The sequence below is a fragment of the Doryrhamphus excisus genome, unplaced genomic scaffold, assembly GCF_037039965.1.
Source record: "Doryrhamphus excisus strain RoL-2023G ecotype Guam unplaced genomic scaffold, RoL_Dexc_Guam_v1.1 HiC_scaffold_24, whole genome shotgun sequence".
NCBI lineage: Eukaryota > Metazoa > Chordata > Actinopteri > Syngnathiformes > Syngnathidae > Doryrhamphus > Doryrhamphus excisus.
In genome coordinates this window covers 8,112,492-8,130,629 of record NW_027621862.1, presented here as the reverse complement: position 1 = coordinate 8,130,629, position 18,138 = coordinate 8,112,492, and the positions used below count along the sequence as shown (strand labels likewise).

Genomic DNA, 18,138 nt, shown 5'->3' with positions numbered 1-18,138 from the left:
TCCTTCTTCAGCTTGACGACGGCCCTGACCTCTGGTGTCCACCATCGGGTTCGCTGCCTGCCGCCACGACTGGCACCGACCGCCTTGTGGCCGCAGCTCCGGTCAGCCACCTCAGCAATGGAGGCACGGAATATGGCCCATTCGGACTCAATATCCCGGTCTTCCCCCGGGATGCAGGTGAAGCTCTGCCAGAGGTGAGAGTTGAAGACTCGATGAACGGGAGACTCTGCCAGACGTTCCCAGCACACCCTCACTACTCATTTGGGTCTACCAGGTCTGTATCACCAAAAGAGCTGAACCGCCCAATGTGGGGCTCTAACCCACGACCCTGAGATTAAGAGTCTCATGCTCTCCCGACTGAGCTAACCGGGCCTTTTTCGGCCAAGATATCACTTTTTAATTTTTTTTAATTGATGTGGTCTTCTTTGATCAATTCCACAGCCAACCTAGTTTCTCAGGGAACAAAGGAGCGAGAGGTTCAGTCATAGCTGAGAACTTTGGAAGTGTAGTCATCTTAACCCTCCCGTTATGTTCATTTGTCAGGAACAGCCATGATGTTCCCGGGTCAGTTTGCATGCTTATTTATCTGAAAGATGTCCAAAACCAAAAAAAATCCCCACAAGCATTGTTAGTTGTTCACTACTAACTCCATTACTAACTATTCTATCAATGTTTAGTGCAATGGTGTACCTTACCTCTCACAGGTAATGGTGAAATCACAACATTTCAAGCTGCCTATAGGCTTACGCAAGATGGCGCCTGTGCTCGGCCAGGCCACTGCTCGGCTCCTATGTCGTTTGTTACTTTTTGTTTTCACAATATATGTGGTCATATCATCCCATATATCTCAGGGCTGTGCATCTATAATTCGGAGCTACGATCGCGGCTCTCTTTTTCGCATAAAAGAATCTATGGAAGCCCTTTTCATGGACTGGGATAAATACAAACAAACTTTTCCTCCTCCCCTTGTTTGCACACCCGACTCACCTGAGTACCTGTTGCTATCACGTACTTCGAGGAAAAAGAGGAGACCGAGGAAACGAGGATCTCGGGCAGGCGTCCAAGTAAAGCGCAGACTTTATTCACGCGTAGCAGGGATCACCTCCGTGGATTACCGGGCCAGGTGTTTACGTACGATCCCTCTCCTCGATGCCTGCAGTGACGACGGAGTTTCTTCCCCCCTGTCTTCCTGTGGCTTTTTGGCCAGTCATTTGGAGCCTGTCCGTTACTTGAACTGTGATCACTGGGATATACAGCCATCGCGTTATCCTGTGTTTACACCGAACATCCAGCATGCTAGTTCCCAAGTCAGTTGGAGGTCACGTGATCGCCTTTCGTGTCTCCGACCAATCCCGCCGTGTCCGGCTACGGCGACTGTGACGTCATCGTTGATTCGGCTTGGTCTATTGAACGCACGTTCTATTGCAAACAAGTCTTTTGCCTTGAGCGATCTTTTTACCAGGCAAAATATGGACTTCATGTTCTTCACTGAGACGTGGCAAAGAGAAGGGGAGTTCGTTCATTTAAATGAACTCTGTCCTGATGGTTGCTCCGTTCTTGGGAGGCCCCGCCCCTCCCGTCGAGGAGGAGGTGTTGCTGTGGTTTTCAGAGACAGCTTCACCTGTAAAGTGATGGATACTCAAATCTACTCATCCTTTGAGTCTCAGATGTTGAAAATTGGCTCCTCAAACTCATTCTATTGTGTGCTGGTTTATCATCCTCCTGGTCCGGCCTCTGTCTTTTTAAATGATTTTAGTGACTTTTTATCTTCAATAATTAAGTTGGAAAATGTTTTAATTCTGGGAGATTTTAACTTGCATGTTGATGACAGCACATCTAGCCAAGCAATGGAACTATTAACAATGACTGAAACTTTTAATTTTGAGCAACATGTCTCAGTCGCTACACATCAAAAAGGTCATGTTCTCGACTTAGTGTTTTCACTTGGCCTTAATGTTGCCAACCTTTGTGTGGAAGATGTCCATTTGAGCGATCAGAGTTGTGTCTTGTTTGATCTGCTCCCTACACTTCAGCCTGTGCTTCCTGTGGTTAGATCGCAGAGACGCATCATCTCTGAGAATACTGCAGGTAGTTTCTCTGTCCTGTTTGATCCACATCTGTTCTTGGAATGTGACAATGTTGCTAATTTTATAAATTGTTTTAACGACCACTGTGAATCAATTTTAGATTTGGTTGCACCGGTTAAATCCAATCTGGTGTCTCAAAAATCTGTATGTCCCTGGATAAATGACTGTATTCGGAATTTGAAGCGACTTTGTCGGAAAACTGAGCGTCTGTGGAAGGCTACTAAACTTGAGGTCCACCGATTGCACCTTCGGGAACTTGTGTCATCTTTAAATGAAATGATAAAAACTGCTAGATCTGACTACTTTAAGCAGTTGATTATCTCAAATAAGAAGAAACCTCAAGTGCTCTTTGACACCATCAATTCTATTGTCTCTCCTGCTGCTCCTGTTATTCCTGTTTTTTGCAAAGCTGATAGCAATGATTTTCTCAAAGTGTTTCTCAGCAAAATTCAGGACATTAAGAACAGTCTTCCAGTGTTCTGTGGGTGTAACCCTGTTGTTCAGGAGCCTGCACCCCATGAGTGGTCCTCTTTTAAACCTGTGACTGAGGTTGAGATTTCAGCTCTGGTAACAAAAATGAAGCCATCTTCCAGTTCATCTGATGTGCTGCCCTCTAAACTCTTTTTGAAAGTGTTTGATGTCATTGCCCCCTGGGTTACTAAAGTGATCAATCTGTCACTCGCTACTGGTGTTTTCCCCAGTGCTTTTAAACATGCTATTGTGGAGCCACTTCTTAAAAAATCAAATCTGGATGTCACCGATCCCAAAAATTACAGACCTATATCAAAGCTTCCTTTCATGTCTAAAATCTTAGAGAAGGTGGTCTCCGAACAGCTGCTACATTTCTTGCAAAAATATGATATTTTTGACACTTTCCAGTCTGGTTTTCGCAAGCTTCACTCAACAGAAACTGCCCTGTTAAAAGTGTCTAGTGACATCATGATGTCTGCAGATTCTGGAAAATGCACGGTCCTTGTTCTGCTAGATCTCTCCTCGGCATTTGACACTGTCGATCATCAGATTTTGCAAACAAGACTACATGACTTAGTCGGACTGTCAGGCTCTGTCCTAGCTTGGTTCTCTTCTTATTTATCAGACAGGAGTTTTAGTGTCTCAGTTAACCAGATCCGATCTGACTCTGCTGATCTGTTGTTTGGAGTACCTCAGGGCTCTGTTTTGGGTCCGATTTTGTTTTTGTTATATGTTCTCCCTCTAGGAAAGATTATCCAGGATTTTGATGATGTCTCCTACCATCTGTTTGCTGACGACATTCAGCTGTACTGTTCTTTTAAGGCTTCGGAGATACAAAAATTGAACTCTTTAATGAATTGTTTAGTGCAAATAAAACAATGGCTCGGCGCTAATTCCCTTCAACTAAATTCAGATAAAACTGAGGTGCTGGTGATTGCCCCTGATGAAGTTATTCCAGGGATCAAACAGTATTTGAGTGCTCACAGCCTGTCTTGTAAGTCAAGCCTCAGAAATCTTGGAGTAATTTTTGACAAGGAAATGTCATTACAGCACCACTCAAAGCAGCTCACTCGGAATTGTTTCTTTCAGCTAAGAAAAATCTCGAAACTTCGAACGATTGTATCTAAAGGTGAGCTCGAGATGATAATCCATGCCTTTGTGTCTTCTCGTTTAGACTACTGTAATAGTTAGTTTTCTTGCCTAAACAAAAAAGAGTTGTCTCGTCTGCAACAGGTTCAAAATTCTGCTGCGCGGTTATTGACCCGATGCAACAGAAGGGCTCACATCAGACCGATTCTGAAAGCTCTCCATTGGCTCCCAGTCTCATTCCGTGTGAAGTTTAAAATCCTGGTGCTCACTTTTAGAGCCTTGCACGGCCAGGCCCCTGTCTACATATGAGACTTGTTGCGTCCCTATACCCCCTCTCGGAGGCTGAGATCGGCAGATCAAAATTTACTCATGGTCCCTCGTAGTCGTTTTAGGACCCGAGGAGACCTATCTTTTCAGGTTGTTGCGCCGAGGCTCTGGAATGACCTTCCACCCTCCCTACGTTCGCTTGACTCTGTCGATGCATTTAAGAGTAACCTTAAAACTCACTTGTTTTTGCAGGCATACCCAGCTCAGTAGATTTAGGGCATTATGACCATCATATATTTATTTAGTCTATTTTATTGTATACTGTTTTTATGTACTGTTTTATGTCTATTTTTATTGTACATTGTTTTATTGTTTTATTGTATTTTTTATGTGTATTTTAACCCTGTGTTTTGCCTTTTGTGAAGCACTTTGTGACTTTTGTCTGAGAAAGGTGCTATATAAATAAAACTTACTTACTTACTTACTTACTTTAATTAATTTTAATTGATTAATTAATGGCACAGCGGTCTAGTGGTTAGTGCGCAGACCTCACAGCAAGGAGACCAGGGTTCAGTTCCACCCTCGGCCATCTCTGTGTGGAGTTTGCATGTTCTCCCTGTGCATGCGTGGGTTTTCTCCGGGTACTCCGGTTTCCTCCCACATTCCAAAAACATGCTAGGTTAATTGGTGACTCCAAATTGTCCATAGGTATGAATGTGAGTGTGAATGGTTGTTGGTCTATATGTGCCTTGTGATTGGCTGGCGACCGGAAGACAGCTGGGATAGGCTCCAGCATCCCCCGTGACCCTCGTGAGGAAAAAGCGGTAGAAAATGAAAGAATGAATGATTAATTAATTTAATTAATCAGAGGCATCATGGCCAGTCTGCATCAAAACATTATCTGAAATCCTGTGGCAGGTTTCTGGCATTGATTCCTAATTCAGTTGCCATCCCTGATAGATGGTAATGGTAATGTTAATCATGCCCGCGTGGCAGGCGAGTCTCTTTCCTTGTCTGACGTCTGTGTCGCATCCTGATTTGCTGGCAGCAAATGTCAACAACACGCGCGCGGCCCCCGCTTGGCAAGTGAGAATTCTACCACCGAACCACCAATGCCACGTGGGGACACACTGTAAAAGAAAAAAATTCAACTGTCAAGTGGATGAGCCTCTGCAAAGTGGCGATGAATGACAACACATCACAATGTCATACTCTTTGGATTCAAGCACCTTCTGGCGTAATGGGATCCACAACAATCACGTCAGCTGTGGATGCAACGTCAATTCGTTCTTGAAGGGCAAGTGACAAAAAGAAGTACATGGTTCAGAAATCAGCTGCCAAAGTTTCACTGACCAAGCACCCAGGCACTGCCGGGATTTGAACCCAGGATCTCCTGTTTACGAGACAGGCACTTTGACCAGCTTATCCACGGCGCCAGCAGTGCATCTGGCACCAACACAAAAACAGTTCGCCAATGGGGAAAAATGTTCATACAAGGGAGGGAGTCCAAAGTCCAACACATGCGTGAATTGAGAGTCCCTGTGTGGGCTCGAACCACCAACCACCTTAACTCTCGGGTGGTCCGGTCTGTTACGTTTCAGGTGTCATTCTGAATTCTGCCCTTTCGCAGGAAAAGACCCTTTGTACTTTTTCAACATGAGCTATAAAGAAAGGTATAAGCTGAGATATACTGCATTGGCCGGGAATCGGACCCGGGCCTCCCGCTCGGTAAGCGAGAATTCTACCACTGAACCACCAATGCCACATTGGGAAACCCTGTCGGAGAACAAATTAAATTGTCGAGTGGATGTGCCTCTGCAAAGTGGCGCTGAATGACAAAACATCACAACACACGCACGGGATGCCAGGGGAGGCCGAGTACTAACAGAGCTGAGCGAGAGGGCATAAGAAAAAAATGAGTGACCTTGTGGTGGTTACCCGACAGCACCAAGGATATGGTGCACATCTGATGCGCAATGCATGCCAGGTGATGTTCATTTAGCGAGCAGACATTCTTGTGGGGGACAAGCTCAACAGTAGGAATGTTAAGAGAACTGACCAGTCCGCTATCAATGAAGTTCTCGTCCGCCCCAGAGTCAATTAATGCTGTGGTAGGAGAAGCTTCCCCCGCCCAGGATATCGTACCTTCCACCTGAAGTCGGCCCACCAAAGCGGATGACCCAACCGGTGTGGTTAGAGCGGGCAGTGCCAGCAGCTGGGGAATATCCCTGGCGGAGGAAGAGCGTTGGCGTGCTGGGCGAACTGGATAGCGGGAAATTGTGTGTAGGACTCCCACAGTACAGGCACAGCCACAGGCGTAGACGGTGACTCCTCTCCGCTGACGAAAGGCGACTGACTCCCAGTTGCATGGGGACGACACTCCCGATGTCGTCAGACGGCGCTCCACTGCTGGAGCAGGGAGGGAGGAGTGGTGCCGGAAGAGCCCCGGGAGGTGGGATTTGGAGCCGACGTGTGGGTCGGAGCGGCTCCGCCCGATACGCGTTTCGTAGCGCCTCGTCATTCCAGCAGCTCTCCCGCTATCCCGGTTAGCTCAGTTGGTCAGCGTGTGGTGCTAATAACGCCAAGGTCAGGGGTTCAACCCTCCGTACTGGCCACTCTTCTTTATGTGCTCCAGGAACAACAAAACGGCGACAACCCACTGGCCCCCATATCCAACATCACACCACCCACCTGTGAAACACCCTCGACAAGGCCGCTGAAAACAGCATGTCAAAAGCAGAGTGGCAACAAACCTCTCGGCCACCGAGACTGCAAGAATCAGATCAATGGGGACAGTGGACCCCATTATTCTCTACCCAAAATTCAGACCACCAGTGTAGAGAATGCGGACCGCGAAAGGACAACACCCTGGCCCTCATAACCAACAATACCAACAAATGCCCAACCAAAGCGTCACAGACAGGATTCGAACCTGTGCTGGGAAATCCCATTGGATTTCGAGTCCAACGCCTTAACCTCTCGGCCACCGTGACTGCTTGTAAAAGACTAATGGGGGCAGGTGACCCCATTGTCCTAGAACCAAAATTTTGCTGATGTCAAGGATCAGCTTGCAACATGTGCATGGGAGGAAGACACATGGTTTGTGTGAGGGGCTACACAAGTCTTTCCACTTCTAGTTAAAAGCCAGGCACCTCACATCGTTTCCATAAAGTACCAAGGGATTGTCCTGTTGCCCTTGTATTTTGTGGGTAAAAAGGAGGTGTTTGCAAGTGGACCTCAGACCCTATCACTGGTCACCTGAACAGGGACTTGAATCCCGGACACTCAGATCAAAAGTCTAATGTTCAGGTGACTGGCTCAAACTTTGTCTTGTCTGACCACTCTTTTGTCCAGAAAATATTTGGCTAACGTGGTCTGATTTCTTAAACCTGCAAATGTCCAAACACACAAGGGTATTGTCTTTGTAGGGCGCATTGACACACAGTTTGCCAATTGGGAACCACACAAGTGCTGTGCAGGAGTGGAGCGCAAACATGAATGAACACTGACACGGATGCACCCAGAGAACATCCCTGGGTGGGCTCGAACCACCAGCCTCCCGGTTAACAGCCGAGCGCGCTGACCGATTGCGCCACAGAGACTCACACCCTGCCAACTTCTGTTCAGTTGAAGCCATACTAACGCATGCTATGCTTCCAGCTTGCCCTTTGTTTTGGATGTGACTCGCACCTTCTGGTGTAACAATCAAACAACATTGCAAACCACGACACCAGCTTTACTCTTTGATGAACGCAAAGTATTTTTGGGTACAATCCAGGGGTCTTGTGCTTTCACGGAAATGGCTCTGTCCTTTTTCAACATGAATTGAGACCAAATGTATTAAAATAGACAGACTGCATTGGTCACTCAATCAGAATTTCTCAGTTTGCCAATTTCAGACTGCGTGACAAAGAATCAAGTCAAACTCCATCGACAGGATGGACAGGGGACAACAAAGCAGGGAAGATAAGGGATAGGGAGGAGAGGGGAAAGATGCGACCGCCTTTGTTGAGAGCCAGAGAAGAAGCTCTCCTCTCTGCAAGGTCAAGTACAGTACAGTATGCCAGAAGATTTGACCTTGTGTGTTGTCCTCATTCAACAAAGGCCTGGATATCTCAGTTGGTAGAGCATCAGGCTTTTAATCTGAGGGTCCAGGGTTCAGGTCCCTGTTCATGTGAAAGGAGGCCCCTTCCCTGAAATGTTAAACCTACTTCCTTTATCCTCCTTCTGTGGTCAAGTACAGTACGCCAGAAGATTTCTGCTCCTTCGTCCTCAACACCGAGAAGGCCAAGGAGATGGCCGTGCACACAAGGAATAACTTGTTTAAGTAAACCTTTTCGACCTAGCACCTTTGCGATCTTCCAGGACTGTGGATAAATGCCATTGTCAATAATTAAATTGAAGATATGGCATATGGGCTCCTGAATCAACTTTGCTGCCGCCCTCAGTAACCTACCATCCAAATTATCAATACCACCTGGCTTATCGCTTTTAATGGAATGCAACAGTTTTCCCTCATCTACACTTATCCTCTTAGATTGAAAACTACACAGTTTATCCTACACAATATTGTTCTTTATCTGAGTCAGTCTACCATCAACATCTATCATCTGATCTCTAATCAAATTTATTTTATTAATAAAAAGATATTGGTGCACCCAGTCAGGTAACTGACATTTGGACAGGTTTTGAGGGGAGATGGGATTTGTCTTGGTCCTCGGTCGAATGGTTAGGGTCATTCATAAGCGCTATCTGCCAACTGCTGTCATTCTGAAGCGACTGACGACATAAATACGAATAAAACCCGTCAATAAATGATAGACTTGAGTTTCTGGTAAGTACTACACAAGAAGATAAGGTGCTCAACTGGAGAAGGGAGTGTGGACTGGGTTTAGGGTTAGACCAATACTGTATTTGGCATAGAAATTGGGGCTCAGATTAGTGTTTGGTACTTGGGAACAATAAATCAAGGACTGGGTTTCTTCACTATTACATGACAAGAGACTCGTCGAGAAAACATAGCCAGGATTAGGTTTGAGGTATTTGTCTGATGCTGAGGGACAGATCCTGGACTCATTTCCGATCCCAACATCTCTTCTACAAAAAAAGCACTTGACTTCTTGGAGAATGTGGGCATCGATCCCGCTCCCTCTCGCATGCAAAGCGAGCGCTCTACCATTTGAGCTAATTCCCCTGCCATCACAGCGTTGACAGAGAAGGTTCAGTCTCATAACTATTTTGGTTCCTTTGCTGGAGTACGTCAATTCCGCAGCTGACCGAGTTTCTCGGGGAACACAAGGAGCGAGAGGTTCAGTCATCACTGGGAACTTTGGAAGTGTAGTCACCTTTAGTCAGGTGTGCTTTGGTGAACTTCAGAGGCATCATGACCAGTCTGCATCAAAACATTATCTGAAATCCTGTGGCAGGTTTCTGGCATTGATTCTTCAGTTGTCATCCCTGGTAGATGGTAATGGTAATGGTAATCATGCCCGTGTGGCAGGCGAGTCTCTTCGCTTGTCTGACGTCTGTGTCGCATCCTGATTGGCTGGCAGCAAATGTCAACGACACGAGCGCGGCCCCCGCTTGGCAAGTGAGAATTCTACCACTGAACCACCAATGCCACGTGGAGACACACTGTAAGAGAAAAAAAAATCAGCTGTCACGGGGATGAGCCTCTGCAAAGTGGCGCTGAATGACAACACAGCACAATGTCATACTCTTTGGATTCAAGCACCTTCTGGCGTAATGGGATCCACAACAATCATGTCAGCTGTGGATGCAACGTCAATTCGTTCTTGAAGGGCAAGTGACAAAAAGAAGTACATGCCACAGAAACAAACAGCTCCTCTCCACTTTCCCTCCAAAATGCTTCCTCGTTAGGACACACCTACTGGGCGTTTTCAGGGTAGTATGGCCGTAAGCTACCAGGTCAACTGAAAAGATCCTATTTGAAGGCGACGCAGGCCAAACTAGACTCCAGCAAAAAGTGTCAAACAGCGCCCTCTGCTGTCAGGCAAGAGCAGAAACCATAAATAGCTTACAGCACCTGGTATTCCCAGGCGGTCTCCCATCCAAGTACTAACCAGGCCCACCCCTTCTTAACTTCCGAGATCAGGCGTTTTCAGGGTAGTATGGCCGTAAGCTGCCAGGTCAACTGAAAAGATCCTATTTGAAGGTGACGCAGGCCAAACTAGACTCTAGCAAAAAGTGTCAAACAGCGCCCTCTGCTGTCAGGCAAGAGCAGAAACCATAAAAAGCTTACAGCACCTGGTATTCCCAGGCGGTCTCCCATCCAAGTACTAACCAGGCCCACCCCTGCTTAGCTTCCGAGATCAGACAAGATTGGGCATTTTCAGGGTAGTATGGCCGTAAGCTGCCAGGTCAACTGAAAAGATCATATTTGAAGGCGACGCAGGCAAAACTAGACTCCGGCAAAAAGTGTCAAACAGCACCCTCTGCTGTCAGGCAAGAGCAGAAACCATAAAAAGCTTACAGCACCTGGTATTCCTAGGCAGTCTCCCATCCAAGTACAAACCAGGCCCGCCCCTGCTTAGCTTCCGAGATCGGACGAGATCGGGCGTTTTCAGGGTAGTATGGCCGTAAGCTGCCAGGTCAACTGAAAAGATCCTATTTGAAGGCGACGCAGACCAAACTAGACTCCAGCAAAAAGTGTCAAACAGTGCCCTCTGCTGTCAGGCAAGAGCAGAAACCATGAAAAGCTTACAGCACCTGGTATTCCCAGGCGGTCTCCCATTCAAGTACTAACCAGGCCGGCCCCTGCTTAGCTTCCGAGATCGGGCGTTTCCAGGGTAGTATGGCCGTAACCTGCCAGGTCAACTGAAAAGATCCTATTTGAAGGCGAGGCAGGCCAAACTAGACTCTAGCAGGCAAGAGCAGAAATCATAAAAAACTTACAACACCTGGTATTCCCAGGCGGTCTCCCATCCAAGTACTAACCAAGCCCGCCCCTGCTTTACTTCCGAGATCGGGCGTTTTCAGGGTAGTAAGGAGGTAAGCTGCCAGGTCAACTGAAAAGATCCTATTTGAAGGCGACGCAGGCCAAACTAGACTCCAACAAAAAGTGTCAAACAGCGCCCTCTGCTGTCAGGCAAGAGCAGAAACCATTAAAAGCTTACAGCACCTGGTATTCCCAGGCAGTCTCCCATTCAAGTACTAAACAGGCCCGCCCCTGCTTAGCTTCTGAGATCGGACGAGATCGGGCGTTTTCAGGGTAGTATGGCCGCAAGCTGCCAGGTCAACTGAAAAGATCCTATTTGAAGGCGACGCAGGCCAAACTAGACTCCAGCAAAAAGTGTCAAACAGCACCCTCTGCTGTCAGGCAAGAGCAGAAACCATTAAAAGCTTGCAGTACCTGGTATTCCCAGGCGGTCTCCCATCCAAGTACTAACCAGGCCTGCCCCTTCTTAACTTCCGAGATTGGGCGTTTTCAGGGTAGTATGGCCGTAAGCTGCCAGGTCAACTGAAAAGATCCTATGTGAAGGCGACGCAGGCCAAACGAGACTCCAGCAAAAAGTGTCAAACAGCGCCCTCTGCTGTCAGGCAAGAGCAGAAACCATAAAAAGCTTACAGCACCTGGTATTCCCAGGCGGTCTCCCATCCAAGTACTAACCAGGCCCGCCCCTGCTTAGCTTCCGAGATCAGATCTCGTCCGATCTTCTTTTTGTCACTTGCCCTTCAAGAACGAATTGACGTTGCATCCACAGCTGACATGATTGTTGTGGATCCCATTACGCCAGAAGGTGCTTGAATCCAAAGAGTATGACATTGTGATGTGTTGTCATTCAGCGCCACTTTGCAGAGGCTCATCCCCGTGACAGCTGATTTTTTTTCTCTTACCGTGTGTCCCCATGTGGCATTGGTTGTTCAGTGGTAGAATTCTCACTTGCCAAGCGGGGGCCACGCGCATGTTGTTGACATTTGCTGCCAGCCAATCAGGATGCAACACAGACGTCAGACAAGCAAAGAGACTCGCCTGCCACGCGGACATGATTATCATTACCATTCCCATCTATCAGGGATGGCAACTGAATTAGGAATCAATGCCAGAAACCTGCCACAGGATTTCAGATAATGTTTTGATGCAGACTGGCCATGATGCCTCTGATTAATTAAATTAATTAATCATTCATTCATTCATTTTCTACCGCTTTTTCCTCACGAGGGTCGTGGGGGATGCTGGAGCCTATCCCAGCTGTCTTCCGGTCGCTGGTCGCCAGCCAATCACAGGGCACATATAGACCAACAACCATTCACACTCACATTCATACCTATGGACAATTTGGAGTCACCAATTAACCTAGCATGTTTTTGGAATGTGGGACGAAACGGGAGTACCCGGAGAAAACCCACGCATGCACAGGGAGAACATGCAAACTCCACACAGAGATGGCCGAGGGTGGAATTGAACCCTGGTCTCCTTGCTGTGAGGTCTGCGCACTAACCACTAGACCGCTGTGCCATTAATTAATCAACTAAAATTAATTAAACCATTACCTGTGACAGGTAAGGTACACCATTGCACTAAACATTGATAGAATAGTTAGTAATGGAGTTAGTAGTGAACAACTAACAATGCTTGTGGGGATTTTTTTTGGTTTTGGACATCTTTCAGATAAATAAGCATGCAAACTGACCCGGGAACATCATGGCTGTTCCTGACAAATGAACATAATGGGGGGGTTAAGATGACTACACTTCCAAAGTTCTCAGCTATGACTGAACCTCTCGCTCCTTTGTTCCCTGAGAAACTAGGTTGGCTGTGGAATTGATCAAAGAAGACCACATCAATTAAAAAAAATTAAAAAGTAATATCTTGGCCGAAAAAGGCCCGGTTAGCTCAGTCGGGAGAGCATGAGACTCTTAATCTCAGGGTCGTGGGTTCGAGCCCCACATTGGGCGGTTCAGGTCTTTTGGTGATACAGACCTGGTAGACCCAAATGAGTAGTGAGGGTGTGCTGGGAACGTCTGGCAGAGTCTCCCGTTCGTCGAGTCTTCACCTCTCACCTCTGGCAGAGCTTCACCTGCATCCCGGGGGAGGACCGGGATATGGAGTCCGAATGGGCCATATTCCGTGCCTCCATTGCTGAGGCGGCTGACCGGAGCTGCGGCCGCAAGGCGGTCGGTGCCAGTCGTGGTGGCAGGCTGCGAACCCGATGGTGGACACCAGAGGTCAGGGCCGCCGTCAAGCTGAAGAAGGAGTCCTATCAAGCATTGATGGCTTGTGGGACTCCGAAAGCAGCTGACAGGTACTGTCAGGCCAAACGGTTCGCGGCTTCGGCGCTTGTCCAGGCAAAAACTCGGGTGTGGGAGGAATTCGGTGAGGCCATGGAGCACAACTTTCGGTCGGCCTCGAAGGGGTTCTGGCAAACCGTCCGGCGCCTCTGAAAAGGGAAGCAGTGCCCAGTCCACACTGTTTACAGTGGAGACGGGGCCTGCTGACCTCGACTGGGGATTTGTTTTGGTGAAGTAGGTGCAGACACATCGATTAAAAAATGAAAATACAAAATATACAGAATGCAGTATAAATATATGTTTTTTGTTTGTTATTCCAGAAGTGCAGTCTGATTGTTTGTGTGAAGGATGATGGCTTGGATTTTTTCCCTTTCCTTTGGATGAGTGGTTTTCTTTTTCAGAGCTCTTGTCAAGGGAACGCAGTAGCTTGGGAAGACTCTGACGTTGACGTCCCTCACAATGCCTTCTTTGTCTGGATTTGTGCTGACGACTCTACCAAGCTTGAACTGTCCTCTGAGCGCATTTTGGTCGCTTACCCAGACAATATCCCCAATGGTGACGTTCCTCTGCGCTGTGTGCCACTTGCTCCTAATGAATAAGTTGGGACCTGCGAGTTGGCGCCAGCTCCTCCAGAACTTAGTCACCTCGGACTGCATTGCTCTGAGTCTCTTGTAGGGGTAGCTGGAAAAGTCGAAGGTTTTGATGTCCCCACTCTGAGATGCTCGCCCAAGAAGAAGACTGTTGGGAGTGACATAATGAATGCAGTCCTCTCGACTCTGCACCCTGGCATCGATTGGCCGCTCGTTTGCAAGGTTGGCTGCAATATGAAGAGTTGTCTGGAACTCACTGTAGCTGAGTGAAAGCTCCTTCCCAAGACTGTGCAGCGCCCTCTTTACAATGCGAACAGCGGCTTCTGCAGCACCATTTCTGTGTGGAGAGTCGGCCAGGAGTTACCAGGCCGAGTGGATCATACAGCCCTGATACTTGGCTGAGCAGCTCTCGTCGTGTCAGGGGGTTTGGTGTCTGGGCTCTGATTTGTTCTAGAAGAAGATCCTGGCCAAGTCGCATCTTTTTCTTTCTCTTTGAGAAGTTGATCGCGACCATGATATGGAGTTTGTCCTCTTCTACCATGTAGCCCAGACCAAGCGCTTTGTTGTCATCATCACGCATTTGGTTTGGTAGGATCATGGTTCCTGTTGCTTTTTCCTCCAGCCTGTCACCACACTCTTTCCTCCCACTTTGCCCAGAAAAGACCCAAGGCTTGAGCTCAAACCCTCCAGCTTTGAGGATGCGCTCCACATTTGCGGTTATGGTTTTCAGTCGGTCTAGGTCGTTGTGAGATGTAAGAATGTCATCTACGTAGCTGTCTTTTTGGAGAACTTGCCGTTCCTCTTGAAGGTGGGTGAAAGGAGGGAGGTTAGCAGTTTCACGCATTGCTAATTGTGCAATGCACCCTGCTGGCTTGTCACCAATGTTTACTCTTGTGATGGCGTACTCTCCCAGTTCCTCCTCTTCTGAGTCACGCCACAAGAATCTGTGCAGGTGCACCTCTCTGTCTTCCAACCAGACTGAATTATACATTTCCCTGATGTCCCCCATAGCAGCATACTTTCCACCCCTGAACCTGAGAAGAACAGCACGAATCTGGTTGAGAACGTCTGGGCCTTTCATTAGCAGGTCATTCAGGCTCACACCTCTGAATTTTTGACTGCTGTTCCAGACGAGCCTTACAGGGGTTGTGACAGAGTGCGGGTTAGGAGCAATGAGATGGCTTACGTACCATACTGGCCCATCCCAGTTGATGATCATGCTGTTTGACAACTTGACTGCAGCCCTCCGATCGACCATGTCATGCACTTGTGCAGCGTAAGCAACCTTCCACTCGGGTCCTTTGGCGAGTTGTTTTTCAGTTCTGAGAAATGTGGCCTCAACTGTCCTCTTATTGTTTGGTAAAGAGGCGGGATCTTCTAGCCATGGGTACCTGGCATGCCAGTGTGGCTCCCTGCTATGGCTGTCCTCCATGACATAAGTGAGGCCTTCTCTGACTACCTCAAGCTCCCTCTCCTCAGCAAGAGTCATTTCTTTACCTCCTGGCTGGCAGTTTCCACAGCGGCAACCTCCGCACTTAGGTTCACATGCCGCTCCGATGCTATCCCACCTCCACCACTCTAGGAAGTCCCGATGGGTGGCTGAAGTCTTTGACTCCTGGATCTGCATGGTGATTTGGCTGTTTGGTGGAGGTTTCTCTGGGTCCCTGTTGGTGAGTTCCTCATACTTAACAGCTGCTGCTCTCATTGATCTGGCAAAGTGTGTCTTGGACATGTGGGCTGACACTGTTTTTTTTAGTTTAGTTTATTCAGTCATGACAACACCAAATATTGTACACAATATTGACATCAATAACATAATCACAAAATCAAAATTCAAGTGTTGAATAATAATGACTGAAAAGGCATAGGCAGAAGCAAACTGCTTATAAAAGCCTATCCTATAATTTCAGCTTTTTAGGCTACCAACCTCCAGAAAAGCAAAGAAACAACAACAGAAAATTAATCACACTTATAAACTTCAAAAATAGCTTTACAAACCATTTTCTTAAAAACCAAAAAGGAATGACATGTTTTTAAATTTATGTTGGCATCATTCCAGAATTTAACTCCAGTGATGGAGACGCATCTCCTTTTCATACCTTTTTTAGCTTTTTGTACAGTAAATTTACAAACACCTCTGAGATTATAGGGACTCTCCTGAAATGAAAAGAACTTCTGTATTGAGTCAGGGAGCGTTTTTGATTTTGCTCTGAACATAATTTGCATTATTCTATAATAAAACAAATCGTAAAATTTCATGACATGAGAATTTAGAAAAAGTGGCTCCGTGTGAGAATAATAGTCAGCCTTATTAATGATACGTATTGCTCGTTTTTGCAGTTTTATTATTGAATTTATGGTGCTTTTAAAAGTGGATCCCCACAATTCCACACAGTAAGATATGTAGGGAACAATCAATGAATTGTAGATCAAATGCAAAGCCTTGGAATTCAATACATATCTGGATTTATAAAGGATTGCAAGTGATTTTGACATTTTCCCTTTGATATATTCAATGTGTTGTTTCCATGTTAACTTTTGATCAATGACAACCCCAAGGAATTTAGTCTCAGAAACTCTTTCAATGTCAACATTACAGATTTTCAGTTTAACATTACAATCGCTTTCATTTAGATTCCCAAAAACCATAAATTTTGTTTTCTTAATATTTAAAGATAATTTATTGACATCAAACCAAGTCTTGAGATTTTCCAGCTCCATTTCTACACAACGCAAAAGTTCCTTTAAATTCTTACCAGAGCAAAACAAATTGGTATCATCTGCAAATATTACATATCTAAAAAAACCAGTTACATTGCAGATGTCATTGATATAGAGAATGAACAATATTGGACCAATCACTGATCCTTGTGGTACACCACATGTGATCTTTCTAAGTGCTGAACTAGTGTTATTGATTTGTACACACTGGTGTCTATTACCTAAATAACTTTCCAACCAAGAATGAGCAACCCCTCGTATTCCATACATCTCTAATTTCTTCAATAACTGTCTGTGATCTATGGTATCAAAAGCCTTCTGCAGATCAATATACAGACCAATAGAACACTCACCATTTTCATTTGCATTTGATATTTCTTCTACCATTTGCATTACTGCAAATGCAGTAGTTCTACCTTCTCTGAATCCGTATTGATTTTCGCTTAATAATTTATTTTTATGAATGAAGAGATTTAATTGTTTCACAAACAATTTCTCTAAAAAACACTGTGAGTTTCTCAAAGAGTTCGGGATGTGATCCTCCCAACAGTCTTTCCCAGGGGTCCTTCCCACAGCACAAGGTCCCCGACGGCTTTGACTCTCTGAGGTGCTAGTCAACCTTCCCTGTGGCTGATGAGCAGGTTTATTTCTCTTGGTCTCACCAGCTCATCCAGTGACACTTCTGGGAAGAACTTCTGGAGCTGACTTGGTGTCACATGCCTGTGGACGTCTGCAATGCTGTCAAGTCCATAACAAACTAACTGGTGCAGTTTGAGAGTGCCTCTGGGGGTCTTTACTCGAATCTTCAGGAGGTATCGCTTTGTTTCAACACAAGCCTTCATTCCTCCCACTCCGTGGACAACTAGTGTGATCACTTCACTTCTGAGGTTCAGCCTACTTGCAGCCTTGTGGGTTATGTAATTGGTATCTGACGCCAAATCAATTAATGTTCCAATCTTCTGGCCAGCATTTGCTGTTACCTCTAGAAGCATCATTACCACCGGCAGCTCTTGTAGCCCACTTTCCATTAAGAGGCCCGGCTGGTCTTTTACAGTGTTGAAGACTCTGGAAGCAACATTGGAAAACACGTCTCTACATTGTTTTGCCAGCTCAGGTGAGAGTTTACTGAAGAACTCCTCTTGCTCCTCTGTGTATCTCCTCCTGCCTTTATCCTCCTCTGGACCAAATCTGCTCCTCTTCTGACCTGCGTTATTTCCCCTTGTCTCAGCGTTGGGGCACAGGTAATAATGGTGCGCAGGAGTGCTTCCATCTTTGCAGTCTTGGTTTCTGCACAGAAAGCCAGGTTTGCAGGATGAGCTGTCATCATGGACCTCGAGACACTCTCTGCATGCCCCCAACTTTCTAACAGCAGCTTTCCTCTCTGCCAGCTTTAGGCCCTGGAACTGCTTACAAAAGTAAAGTTTCTTTCTGTGCTTGGGGTCCCCACAAACCACACACCCTACAGAGCTGCTGCCTGCCATGGCTGACCTGGTTCTGGCATGTCTTGGCTCCACCCTGGCCTCTCTCCTGCTTGGCTCCTCCTCTATTAGCTGCTCGAGCTGCTCATATATGCTTTCTTGCTCTTTGAGGAATGTCAAGAGGCTGTCGAATCGGTTCTCTGGGGCCACAGCATTCCTTCTATCAGCCACATAGACAAGCCA

The 18,138-nt window shown here is 46.6% G+C and overlaps 8 non-coding genes and 4 pseudogenes across 8 annotated transcripts; 1 reads left to right on the top strand and 11 right to left on the bottom strand.

The window, feature by feature from the left end:
- Positions 1-299: 299 nt before the first annotated feature.
- Positions 300-372, bottom strand: trnak-cuu (transfer RNA lysine (anticodon CUU)). Its single transcript has one exon. It is a non-coding gene; the product is annotated as a tRNA-Lys (tRNA).
- A 5,233-nt stretch (positions 373-5,605) lies between these two features.
- Positions 5,606-5,676, bottom strand: trnag-acc (transfer RNA glycine (anticodon ACC)). The gene has a single exon. It is a non-coding gene; the product is annotated as a tRNA-Gly (tRNA).
- A 1,149-nt stretch (positions 5,677-6,825) lies between these two features.
- Positions 6,826-6,907, bottom strand: trnas-cga (transfer RNA serine (anticodon CGA)). The gene has a single exon. It is a non-coding gene; the product is annotated as a tRNA-Ser (tRNA).
- A 535-nt stretch (positions 6,908-7,442) lies between these two features.
- On the bottom strand, positions 7,443-7,516 carry trnan-guu (transfer RNA asparagine (anticodon GUU)). The gene has a single exon. It is a non-coding gene; the product is annotated as a tRNA-Asn (tRNA).
- Positions 7,517-9,948: 2,432 nt separating this feature from the next.
- LOC144896033 (5S ribosomal RNA) lies at positions 9,949-10,057 on the bottom strand (annotated as a pseudogene).
- A 112-nt stretch (positions 10,058-10,169) lies between these two features.
- Positions 10,170-10,288, bottom strand: LOC144895613 (5S ribosomal RNA). Its single transcript, XR_013626117.1, has one exon. It is a non-coding gene; the product is annotated as a 5S ribosomal RNA (ribosomal RNA).
- Positions 10,289-10,400: 112 nt separating this feature from the next.
- Positions 10,401-10,519, bottom strand: LOC144895330 (5S ribosomal RNA). Its single transcript, XR_013625827.1, has one exon. It is a non-coding gene; the product is annotated as a 5S ribosomal RNA (ribosomal RNA).
- A 112-nt stretch (positions 10,520-10,631) lies between these two features.
- On the bottom strand, positions 10,632-10,740 carry LOC144896368 (5S ribosomal RNA; annotated as a pseudogene).
- Positions 10,741-10,822: 82 nt separating this feature from the next.
- On the bottom strand, positions 10,823-10,931 carry LOC144896719 (5S ribosomal RNA; annotated as a pseudogene).
- A 112-nt stretch (positions 10,932-11,043) lies between these two features.
- LOC144895753 (5S ribosomal RNA) lies at positions 11,044-11,162 on the bottom strand. The gene has a single exon (XR_013626261.1). It is a non-coding gene; the product is annotated as a 5S ribosomal RNA (ribosomal RNA).
- A 112-nt stretch (positions 11,163-11,274) lies between these two features.
- On the bottom strand, positions 11,275-11,383 carry LOC144896631 (5S ribosomal RNA; annotated as a pseudogene).
- Positions 11,384-12,760: 1,377 nt separating this feature from the next.
- Positions 12,761-12,833, top strand: trnak-cuu (transfer RNA lysine (anticodon CUU)). The gene has a single exon. It is a non-coding gene; the product is annotated as a tRNA-Lys (tRNA).
- Positions 12,834-18,138: the final 5,305 nt, after the last annotated feature.